The 12547-nt window shown below is 37.2% G+C and overlaps 1 protein-coding gene across 3 annotated transcripts in view; it reads right to left on the bottom strand.

Moving 5' to 3' along the window:
* The window catches only part of TMTC2 (transmembrane O-mannosyltransferase targeting cadherins 2), a 393432-nt gene that overhangs the window by 380610 nt on the left and 275 nt on the right, over positions 1 to 12547 (bottom strand). The gene's annotated exons all lie outside the window — the stretch shown is intronic.

Below are 12547 nucleotides of genomic sequence, written 5' to 3'. Positions count from 1 at the left end.
CACCACAATATTGTAAAGTAATTAGCCTCTAATTAAAATAAATTAATTAATTTTAAAAAAGTATTCCTGGACTCTGGGCTCTCAATTCAACATAACCTTTTGCAACATAATTCAAAATAACTCCATATTTTCATGAAGTTTTTTCTCATTAATATTAATAAGGAATATCTTAATATTAAGATATGTCCTTAGATAATGATTTTCCTGAAAAATCTAAGATATGCATCAGAGAGTGGAACAACTCTTATAAGAAGCTAAGAAATCATAATTTTCCACATGCTCCTACACATAGCATCTATCATCTAATCTAAAGAAAGTTACTTTGCAGTGAAGATGTCAGGGAGACATCTGAGTTCTGATTTTTGTATATACTTTTTTTAATTGATTGCTAATGATTTTTTTTAATAATTCTATTGGAGTATAGTTTATTTACAAGGTTGTATTAGTTTCAGATATACAACAAGGTGAATCAGTTATACATGTAATTGAGTATATACCACAAACATTTTACTGGCAAAATCTGGTGTGTATACATATATGCATATGTGTGTGTATAATGGTTAAATTTCAAAATCATTTGTCCAAACCTATAACCCAAGGTGAAAACTGAATTTTAAAATTAGTAATTACTTAATATAGCTCACTGAACCCTCTCAGTGACACTAATTCTATCTGAAATACCAAGTGAAAAATTATCAGAAATATGTTTAAATTTTGAATATTGGCTCTAAGGAAAAACCCTAAATATTCTACAATTTTTTTCAGATGTTATTAAATAATTATCTTAAAGTATCAGCTATAGAGTTAATGAGTATTTTCTTGATTAAGAGAGATACTTGTTAAGACCCTAGCATTGCACTTTATAAAACTTACTAAATTCTCCCAACAACACTATAAAATAGGTATTCCTATCCTCATTCTATAGAACAGGGAACAGAGGCTAGAAAAATTTTAGTAACACAATCAAAATTACATAATTAGCAAGTAATAGTTCTGGGATTAGATCCCTAGGCTATCTGATTTCAAAATTCTTGTGGTCTCTCTTAATTTCTGTCACTCTTGCTTGGAAAGTTCTAAAAGAAAAGGAAAAAAATTGTAATTAGTTACAAAATTGTATCACCAGGCTTAGATATTAGATGTCACCCTCCAGTACATGTACTAAGCATACTTCCTGGAAACTCTCAATACACCACTGATTAACACAAACACTTCAATGCAGGAAGAACTTCAGCTTACCTGACATATATCTTTCCTAATCACCGGCTGCCGGTACTGCTCTGACTCTGAACATACTCCCAAAAGAAAAAGGTTTTATTGAAGAAAGAGACCATGAGTACCCAGTAACAATACGCCCTACAAAGCAGAACCAGAGTACCAAAGATTATTCACACCCGATGCACTATAATTGGTCCTTTTACCTTGCAGAAGGAAAAAAGTACTCAGATTGGACAGAATATCTATCCAAAATAAGCACAGAGACCAGCAACATAGGGAAAGCAACAGAAAAGGAATCGTTGCTATTCAGTCGCAAAGCTGTGTCTGACTCTTTGCTACCCCATGGACTACACGACTCCAGGCTTCCCTGTCCTTCACCATCTCCCAGAGTTTGCTCAAACTCATGTCCATTGCATCGAAGATGCCATCCAACCATCTCATCTTCTGTCATCACCTTCTCCTCCCGCCCTCAATCCTTCCCAGCATCAGGGTCTTTTCCAATGAGTTGGCTCTTCACATCAGGTGGCCAAACTATTGGAGAAAAGGTAGAGATGAGAACAAAACCTGCTTCCATGGTGAGACCAGGGACAACTGATCAAAGGGTGAACAGAGAAGAGAAGCAAAGATGGGGTGTGGCAGGGTGGGGAATCAGAAGCTGGGACAGCAGGAGTTCAGCCACTGACTCCAGATGAAAGAGTGAGCAAGGACATGATGGAGAACACAGCTCTGTTTTCAGGTGAGAAGACAGTGAGATGCCAACGACTCAGGGACAACCGAGTCATCATCCTCTGGCCCAACACCCTCGACCTCTAACTGTGTCTTCCTGCATCCCTTTAAACACACAGAAAACATTCACCGGACTATTGCCTTTGACCTTCACTCTGTGGTTGGCAGTTGTTATCACTATTTGCAATTCCTGACCAATTAGAAGAGCAAGTTCTAGAGGCTTAGCACCTCAAGTACTAGTTAATAAAGTGTTAATTCCAAGACTAAAATGCTACTCTCTTATGTTGGCCTACTGTTCTTCTGTAGACAGAGTACAGTATTTTTTTTAAAAAAAGAAAAATTCTAATTTATTTTAGAATAAATTCTTTAAAATGATTTCCACTAAGTAGGCATGTAAACCTTCAGATATACAAGGAGTTCACCTATTCAGAAAAATCCCAAAAGTTAAGGTATTGTGTACCAGGTTTAAAAAAAAAAAATCATAGGGGCCCAAGCATTTCTAACACATTTCAAAAGGTAGATATACCTTTATTCAGTAGTATCCCCCAGTGCCTGAATATCATTAATAAATCTTTCTCTTTCCGACTTTCAGCTGCCTAAATGTCTATATTTTGCTCCATGCCTGACATAAAAGAGTCTTCATGCAATGTAAGCCAAGTTTCCTTACAAGGGATTGCTCAATAAAAGTACCACTCATCAAGGCACTGACTACAGTCTCGTTTAGGCATCAGTTTCTGGACAGCATCACTGATGCAATGAACATGAACTTAGGCAAGCTCCGGGAGATGGTGAGGGACAGGGAGGCCCGGCGTGCTGCAGTCCATGCGGTCGCAAAGAGCCAGACACGACTGGGCGACCGAACCACAACAACAAATCTATTCAAGTCATAAGCCTAAGGCAACTGCCTATCAGTCTGTCAAAATCAGAACCCAACATCTGTCTCCACAGTAATGTTACAAAGAAGATGATATTTTAATACAAGATAGCGACAGATATTTCGATAGAGATCATCTAGATTTTAGCAGACTCTCTACATTTTCAAAATATATACAATATCTCAAACGCTTATGATCAATTTAAAGATGTCATGATTAAGCAAATAAGAAAACAAAACAAAGAGATTAAATAAAAAGGCAAAACTCATATGCTTTTGAGATATAAAAGATTACGCTAAATCTTTTTTAATCCAGGAATTTAGGCAGTCTTTTCCAAATGTCTGTAAAACACACAGAGCTAACGTGTATATTACATGAAATCAGCAGCATTGATCACACCTAAGAATGACAGAAACGCAGACTCTTAGACCGGAGCCAGGCAGAATCTGCATTTTAACAAGCCCAGGTGATATGCAGGTAGACTGAAGTTTGGAAAGCAATGATCTAGAAATATATACATATACACATACATAGATGGAAAGAGATCCAACAGGATGCCCAGCTTGAAAATGTGCTTTTAGCAGAGGTTCAAAGACCTTCATCTGGTTCAGAGAAGCTGAGAATTTAAAAAGCATTTTCGAAGAATTTTTAAAACACAATCATCCATATCAAAGAATGAAGGTGGGGTATGGAGGGGAAGGTAGTTATGAGAGAGGACCCGGTCTAAGCCCCCTTGCCTGCCACAGGCATCCTCAATATCATAATCAGGTCTGAACTTAAAAGTGGCTACACAGACGTAAAGAACAGATACACTGGGAGAGGAGGAAGGAAAGGCGGATTGGGAGATTGGGATTGACATATATACATCACCATGTGTAAAACAGACAGCTAGTAGGAGGCTGCCGTATAGCTTAGGGAGCTTAGCTCAGGGCTCTGTGATGACCTAGAGGTGTGGGATGGGAGCAAGAAGGTCCACAACGGAGGGGCTACATGGATACATATAGCTGATTCACTTCATTGTACAGAAACTAACAAAATGCTGCAGAAACTAACAAAATGTTGTAAAGCAACTATATCCCAATTGTTTTTTTTTAAAAAGTAGGTACTAAATAGTCTCTCACAGAAATGGCTTACTTTATGTTGATGACATGTAAGAGTCACCAGTAACAGTGAAATTTCATTTTCTGTTCAACATGGAATACTATTAGCAAAAAATACTATTGTTTTTAAAAGAAAAATGCAAAGGCTTTTGAAAATATAGAGGTGGAGGAAGCAACCTAAAAGACATCATTTCAACAGGGTATTTTAAATAGGAGATTACCTATGGCAAACTACAGTTGGTAGTTTCAGGCTGGACACCGATGTCTTTATAATAGCTGCTGCTGCTAAGTCACTTCAGTCGTGTCCGACTCCGTGCGACCCCACAGACGGCAGCCCACCAGGCTCCCCAGTCCCTGGGATCCTCCAGGCAAGAATACTGGAGTGGGTTGCCATTTCCTTCTCCAATTCTTTACAATAGATTTCTCCTCAAATCTCAAATTCATTTTCTTTGGTTAAGTCAATACGTATCCTTGTAAGAGTGGGCTCAAGTGTAAAACCTTATTTCTTTAATATAAATTCAGTGATACAACAGCACCATTTTTTTCCTTTCAATAGAATAACAAGAATAACCTTCCTATTTTAAATGAGGTTTACCAAATGAATTCAGGTATACCAGTTTTTCACATCAGCTATAAGTAATTACCTCCCTCTAAAGGGCCTATTTCTGCAAATAAAAATGTCTTTTTGCCTGATTAAACTTCTTCATCATCGGAGAACTTTTCCTCTGCAAATTTGTAGTTGGGAAATTTGTCATTAGAAGCTTGCTTTGTCAAAATGAGCTCTTTTCAATTGCTTTGGGAAAGCAGTCCTGCAGTTAATTACTTGGAGGAGGAGAGAAGTACACTTGACAAAATATTTGGACCCAAGTGTTCTACCTTAAGACATCTTTTACAATCCAAGGCAGGAGGCTCCATATTTATAACACCTTTAAAAACCTGAAGATAGGAGGGCTGAGGTGGACAAAAGATAGTGCAGAAAACAATGAGAAAGGTCCCCAAGGGGAACAATAGAGCTGTCATCTTTACCCCCCTTTCCCAAATGGTTCTATAATGGCAAGTGTCCTCTCCAAACTGCGAAAAATTTGCAGGAATGTCACTTCAACATGCACTTGATACTGTAAGGAGTCAGACTACTGACTTTTTAATCCAAAAGATATCCCAAAGAGAAAAGAAAGCATGGTAGACATGAGACAAGTCGGAAATTAACAAAAACAAGGTGTTTACTTATCCCCAAGTGTTTTCACTTATCTGCCTCACTCAAAGATTACTTTTATGATCTTGGATTTATAATAGATGCTGGATAACAATATGCATTACAATAATATCCTGAATATAGGCATATAACCCATCTGAGAAAGCAAAGCAAAAACAAAACAAGGCTATGGCCTGCATCTTTTCACTGCCTTTATAGAATGCTTAAAAGCAACTGAAAAAAAGAACACAAAATTCCAAAAGACCCAGCTGTAAAAATTTCACTAGCCTTATTCATCTTTCTTTAAAAAAAAAAAAAAAATACAGCATTTTGTAAAAAGCAAACTTGTAAACTGCATTTAAAATGAATACCCAAAGAATTCCAAATATGCAGGGTTCTATGGGCTGCCATTTTTCCCACTGGATTTTTAAACAATGTTGAATCATGACTGTTTGAAATACTTTGGTGCCATCATTTAACACCGTTCAAAATGTCAAGAGCCATATTTTGCCCCAGTGGCCACTTTTCAGCAAATAACACATCCTTTGAAGTCAAAATACTCCTAAATGATGCCAAGTGAGAATTTCTAGGCTAGAACAGTCGAATTTTTCTACTTTTAAAGAAATCAATAATCCTTGGAATGACAAGTAGGAAAACAGCACTTTCATCATCAAAAGTTGTGAATTTTTCAGTTTCAAATGTCAGTAAATTTCTTTACCCCACGGCAATATTTTTACACATTGTTTCCTAGTTAAACTATAATCATAAGCCTATAGTGAACTTTTTTTTTAAACGTGATGCTCCTGAGGAATAATCACATATGTATCATAATTAATTCCACAGAAATAAAGGGCAATCATCAAAGACAAAGGGAAAGAAATACTTTATTTGGCCTCAACACCTAACACACAGCTGCTATTCCACCAAGGGCACTGATGTGAGTTTCATTTGACAAGTATGTAATTTATCCAGTTTTCTTGACTAGAGCTACATGCTGAGCCATGCTTCAGACCCTGCCTCACTCTGATATCACAAACTGCCCTGGCAAAGAAATCAAAAAACAAAAGCTTAAACCAAATAATCAAAAGCAAACAGCATTTCCTCTGCCATATTCTAAGGTGCTTTTAAAACAAATACATTAGCACTGCCCTCAAGCAATGGGGTAAGTGTATATAGCCTTGGAATAAGTAAATGTATATATAATTTCACTTATTTCCACAACAAAATGGAATCTAAAGGTGGAGTGAGAATTTTCAATTCTAATCTCTTTTCCAAATTAATCCTTTAGACAAGAACAAGTTCAAAATCTCTCTCCATCTCATCTTTAAAATAATCATTTCTAGTTACTCAAATTAACTTGATGAAATGCCCTTAAGTAAGATAAATTACTTTTAAAACATGATAAAAATGGTTAACATAGAATCGGGAAAATAAATCATTTCAGTGTTCCTACTTTCTTCAAATTTCTCCAGAGTAAATGGGCTTACTCAATTCTTTCCCACTTAAGTATAAAGAAGAAAGGTCATGGATGAACCCAAAATGGTAATCCCAAAAAATTTCTAAAAGACTTAAACAAACAACTATACCTTTTATTCTAAGAAACCTTGAGTACCAGAGAAACTGACAAACACAACTGAAAAATTAAATTGTCAGAGAGGAGAAGATCAATAGAAATTTGATAGCACCGCACCTTGTTAGAATTAACTGCCTAGAAAATACAGCCCAAATAATACCTGAGACAAAAGTCTTCAATCCCTATAACTAGTCAAGGCAAATCCAGCTAATTCAAAGTGTTAGCCAATGCAGACCTTCAAGGAAAACAACTGACATGGACAACAGGAAGGAGCCATATGGCAAAAGCATTCTAAAACATCCACAAGTACAAATAAGGTGCCAGTGAACACTGGATCAAGAATAAATCCAGCTCAAACCATCTACCATGGGTCCTCAGCAGAGATGCTCCGGGAAAGAAGCCAACAGAAGCCCAGTAAAAGTTTAAAACTGTGAGTATCCATCAAAATAAATATGAGCCAATGCAACTGACATGCTGCTAAAGGACAAGCTATCAGCATTTCTCCATGTCTAGCATCAGACTCCCAGATTCAAACACTATATAAGCACCTAGTAAAGTACAGACAGGAAAGGGATGGGTAGGCACGCTTACTGGCAAGGGGAACCGCTGTTGTTTGTTTTACGCACCATATACGTGGGAAGCCCATGTCTAGTGGTGTTTATAATCAGTGAATTAATGAATGTAGCCCTTTATGCCTCAAAAACACATACAAATCAAATCTTTAAAGAAACCATCAAGCGTTGTGCATTATTCCACCTGTAATGATTCAAAATATTACGCCTTTTTCATCCCATGAAAAGTAGATGGATGTAGCTCCTGGTGATGGGTTCTCTCCTCTTTTTCCGCTAGCCTCTTAATGAAGACAGCTATTCATAGAGAGAAGGTCACTGCATTCAGCAACACACTTGTCCTTTCCATCAAGGCTGCCACACTTGTCAATTTTCTGAAGCCATTAAAGGAACGACTCAAAGTTCATATAAGCTTTAGCTTCCAAGAGAGAATCAAAAACTTAAGAGATGAGTATTAGTGTGTTAAAAGCATGTTAGGTGAGAACAATGAAGTTATAAGAAAGTAGGTTTGTCAGCCACAGATTTACCAGAGGGCCTTAAGGGTAAACTTTGTCCTCTCCTAGTATTTTGACGGTACCGGGTTTAGACAAAACATACCCTTCACCTCTGATAAACAGCTGCACCATCAAGGGCATTTTAAATAGGTGCTTTTAGCATGCGGAACAGCAACAAAGAGATTAGGAGGACAAACTGCTCTTAACTCATGTTGGAATCCAAAAGGCTGAAGCTCTTTCAGAATTATAGCAGCAGGGAATTCTATTACTACAGGGTACATTAGCTCTGAAAAACTAAGTGCAGATGACAATATGATGTAAACTGATAATATGCAATAACACAGACAATCCCCCCTCCCCCCACCGGCCAATATAGTACATTTATATATGAAAACAACAAGAGACAGATGGCTGGCAAGAAATTTCCCTATGGCATTTGTGCATGTCCGTTCAGTGCTTGTATTTGGGTCATTTGCTAGGATAAACCCCATGTGACAAGCTCAACAGAGGTAAGGCAAAGCAATCCATACTGGCTTCACTTAATTTTAATTTACTGTTAAGAGATGTACTTGTTCAAACAGCAAAATGACTTTCTCTACATAGATTTGAATAAACAGTCAAAACTTAGCTAGAAAATAAAATGTCCTATAAAACATTTTATAAACTGTAAATTGTATCCACTGGCCTTCTTTTTTTATTTTTCCGTACATTTTCAACTGGGAAAGAAACAAGCATGAAATAACACACTTGTACTCACTGGCTTCTTCCAGTAAAGACCTGAAGAGACAACTGTAGATACAAAGCAAACTTCCCTCTTATTTACTTTGATTTTATAGTAATTCTTCCTAAACATTCATTTACTAAATACCAGACACATCTTCAATGGCTGAACATACTACAACTTTAAGATAACAAACCCAGATTGGTCCAAGGCAAATTTATTAGAGAGAACTTTAAACAGAGAAGTTAGAGGAACTGGTCAGTTCACAAGAAATTCTTATACCAGGTCAAAAGCCCAAACTGATAATAACATTAAAAGATCAAGTAGAAAATACAGTTTAATATCTTTAGAAAAAAAAAATTCAAAAAAAAAGTGTGTATACTTTAAATCTTCTATTTCTTCGTTTAAATACTGCTAATGAAACTCTTTATGACATTCAGGGGAAAAAAAACGAGTATTTTTAAAACTGAGATTTACATTTACACCTAAATGAATAACTAAACTAGGAATGTGCTATTGAGAATCTGGGGTGGTTTTGATTTCAAGAGTAGAAATTCCTGTTGTGGAGTTGCTTCACCAAGTTTTACAAAACTGCTGCGTACCAGTAACTATGAAACCCAAAGATAATGTTAATGATCATGGTTGAGTTTAACAACTGCGGAATGAGCAATAAGGAAGATTTTTTTTCAAAGCAGCCACAAGCCCATTTCCTACTTTCAGAAACACAAAATTGTCTTTTTAAACTAATGTCTTATTTTACTCACATTAGAATAAAAAGATAAATTTGCGGCATTAACTTATTTACTTGTTATCTACTATAAAAAGCATGCCATCAATTAGAAGATATGTGCAAAATGAAATCAGAGTAGGAAACAGCAATTATAGTTTACTTTTGTTGCTTTGAAGTAAACTGACTCCTTTGTTGGTATTATCTCTATGCAAAATATAACAGAACTTTTAAAGAGGATGAAGGGAAAGTGACACAATGTTACCCTCAACAAATACATCAGAGAGCAGAGAATTTGGGGTCAGCAAGTTTTCCCCACTAGCCTAACATTAAATTTCTCCAGAAAATGAAATGGTCCTTCAAGAAGTCACATGCAACATGACTTAAAATTTAGCAACGACTGTATATTTATAATTTCAATTTTACTCTAACCACAAATTAAGATTCAATACAGTTATTACTAGATTGAGGGCAAGGGGAGAGGGGGAAGAAGCTGAAACCATATATGCTTTTTCATCAGATATGGTGAATTCCACTCTTCTACTGTTTGTTTCATCACATCAGAGCCATATTCTTAACTTTAGCACAGAAACACTTGTAAAATATTAAATTTTACCATAGGGAAATTGCTTTTGCTAAAAGAAGGTTTCAGATTACCACTTAATCTCAACCAAGCTACATCAAACACTGAATGTAATTACATATATAGTTTATAAAGTAAACTTGATCACTATATTTAAAAGAAATGATAACTTGGAGAAGTACCACAGCAATAACGTTTAAGCTGAAGCAATAGAAAGCCCTCCTACAGTAAATGCCAGATTCGTCAGCTAAAATTCAGAGTCTTGATTTCACTAAGCAAGTCAAGCATAAAAGTCATCTCTCTCCTTGAGCTGCTCTCTCCCTCCCAGTTCTGCTCTCTCCTTTGAAACCATATTTCACTAAAGTTCTTGGGAGGTGGGGGGAAACAGGGAAGCAGCAGAAACCACAGATGTAGTTTAAACAAGTTTCACACCTGAGTCCTTGTAGTCTGAAATGGAGTGGTGGAAATAAACACATTACCATCCTCCTACAATTTCCACTTGCCACTCCCAGCTTTTTTCCCCTCTTCTTACACCACTGAGTTAGAACAGTGGTCAGAAAGTCTACGTGTAAAGTCACAATCTACAGTTCACCTTGGCACTGAATTACCTGAACATGCTATGCAGACACTGAGTAAGTTCCATGCCCCTATTAACACGTACTTCATAATTTCTAGGATTCATAAAAACCAAGTGATACTTGTAAGACTTCATACTCTGAAGACTATGTAATCACACATGCAGTTCTGCTACTAGGAAAACTAGAGTCAAATACACTTTTCAAATTGTAGCTAACTATAATTCATATTTACAGGCCTTCAATATCATATTGGTATATATTGTCTATATATCATATATTGGGCATGCATCAACTAGACGATATGGGCAAATTATCACATTAAATTCGTCTATGCAGCTAGGTATGTCAGGAATTTTGACACTCCATTCAATCTATAGCAGGTAAAGAACTTACAACAATTGCCACTATCAAAGCACAACTAATTTATCATCACACTTACACTCTGCCCAAGTTACAACACTAACACTTCTGACTGAGGATTCAAGAACACAAAATAAACTTTAAGTCTACAGAGAAAAGTACATTCAAATGTAGTTTAGTTCCAGCCTTAATCTTTATTGGATAGATTCTTCTGACATGTACTTTTTAAAGAATTGGACAGTAATAAACAGTAGTCACGCCAGTGATGCTTGATTTATCTGTGTTCTACAATAGTTACAGTATTACAGTAAGTTACTTTTTTACACAAGCTCTTAATTATTGGCTTAAATACTTACTCTTCAAACTGTCCCCAACAGTACCAGTAACAGCCCAGATTCTCCCGAGCTCACTTGAGTGAAAAGTCCCCCAACTCTGGAAAGCGAGAGTGTTTTCTGCCAGTACTCTAGAAATAGCAGGTGCATAGTAACACAAAATTGGAGGGAACAGAAGCAGCTCATATCACTCTTACACAGAGACCATTTATTCCTCAGAGTTTGCAGCATCATTGCTAAAGACCGCATGTACATTGCTTGAAAGTTAAGGAAAAGTTTACATCTAACAGTGGCTTTCTATCAACTAGTATCTGATAGACACTTACATAAAAGGCACAGAGAAGGGTCTACTGGATGTTTTTGCATCTATTACCAGGGGATTTCATAACAGTCGTGGGTGTGAACCAAGATTTGGTGACTTAAGGCGTACAACCATGAACATGCTTTTAAGTGGGAGAGGGGGTACAGTAGAGGATATAGAATCTGGCTAATCACCATCAAGAGAAGATTCTGCCTTCAACTTCCCTATCAACCACTTTGCTTAAGTTCACTCGCCCTGCCCTGGCCCTGGGGATCCATTCACTTTCCATAGCCCAGAGAGGCTGCTGAAAAGCTGTCAAAGTAAATCTGTGCTCACTTTTTGGATGGTTTAATTTCAATGGAGCATGAAACACCCCAGGACGGTTAATAAGTTTAGCCAGGCGTGCTGTTCTCCCTAATATATTTTAATTATGCATCTGTTTTAATTGTAATCAGATTAAGTCACCGGAAAGGCACAAATTGGAATTTCCCCTAATGGAGCTTTTCATCAGTTTCTAAACACTAACAACGTTTAAAAAAATAGGTAGAGACACGAGCACAACTGTGACATTTCCCAGAAATCGATGCAGTTTCTTTGACAACACAGTTCAGGTCTCATTAGCCACCCAAACTAACCCAAATGCAGAAGACAACTTCAGTCTCTAGGGGGTCTTTTTCCCCCAATTAGCACAAAAGAGTCGCTAACGTGTAAAGTAAAACTCCCAAACAGAAATGAAGGCCCAGGCTTTTATAAAGTAATACTCCATCGATTTGTGAGGGAGGCGGGACAGCAGCACTGCCCTGGCGCAAAGTAATGTACACCCCACGCGTCAAAAGGGAAAGTGGAACCAGGGCGATCTCCCCACTATTTTGGCAACTGTCAAATGTGTGTTTTAACCTCGGGAAATAAAAGTGTCCCATCAATAAAAGGAAACGTTACAGGAAAGATCTATTAGAGGGCAGGGAGCAGCTTCCTTCCAGCCCAGACATAAAATCGCTCAATGTGCTTTTGTTGCACCAAGGAATACCTAAGAATTGTTTTTAATGCGTTCATTAAACAGTTTCCCAAATTGCTGTGACTTCCGCTAAGAAACTTAAGCGTCTGCCAACAGTGTAGAAGCAAGGGAGAGGAACCTGCTGCAAAGTAAGAACCCAAACTCCCTCAGCCCGCCCTGGGCGCCCGCGTCCCGAATGTTTGCTTT

The sequence above is a fragment of the Dama dama genome, chromosome 3 (genome assembly GCF_033118175.1).
Source record: "Dama dama isolate Ldn47 chromosome 3, ASM3311817v1, whole genome shotgun sequence".
Lineage (NCBI taxonomy): Eukaryota > Metazoa > Chordata > Mammalia > Artiodactyla > Cervidae > Dama > Dama dama.
The sequence above is the reverse complement of the archived record's forward strand: the minus strand, read 5'-3'. Positions and strand labels throughout refer to the sequence as shown.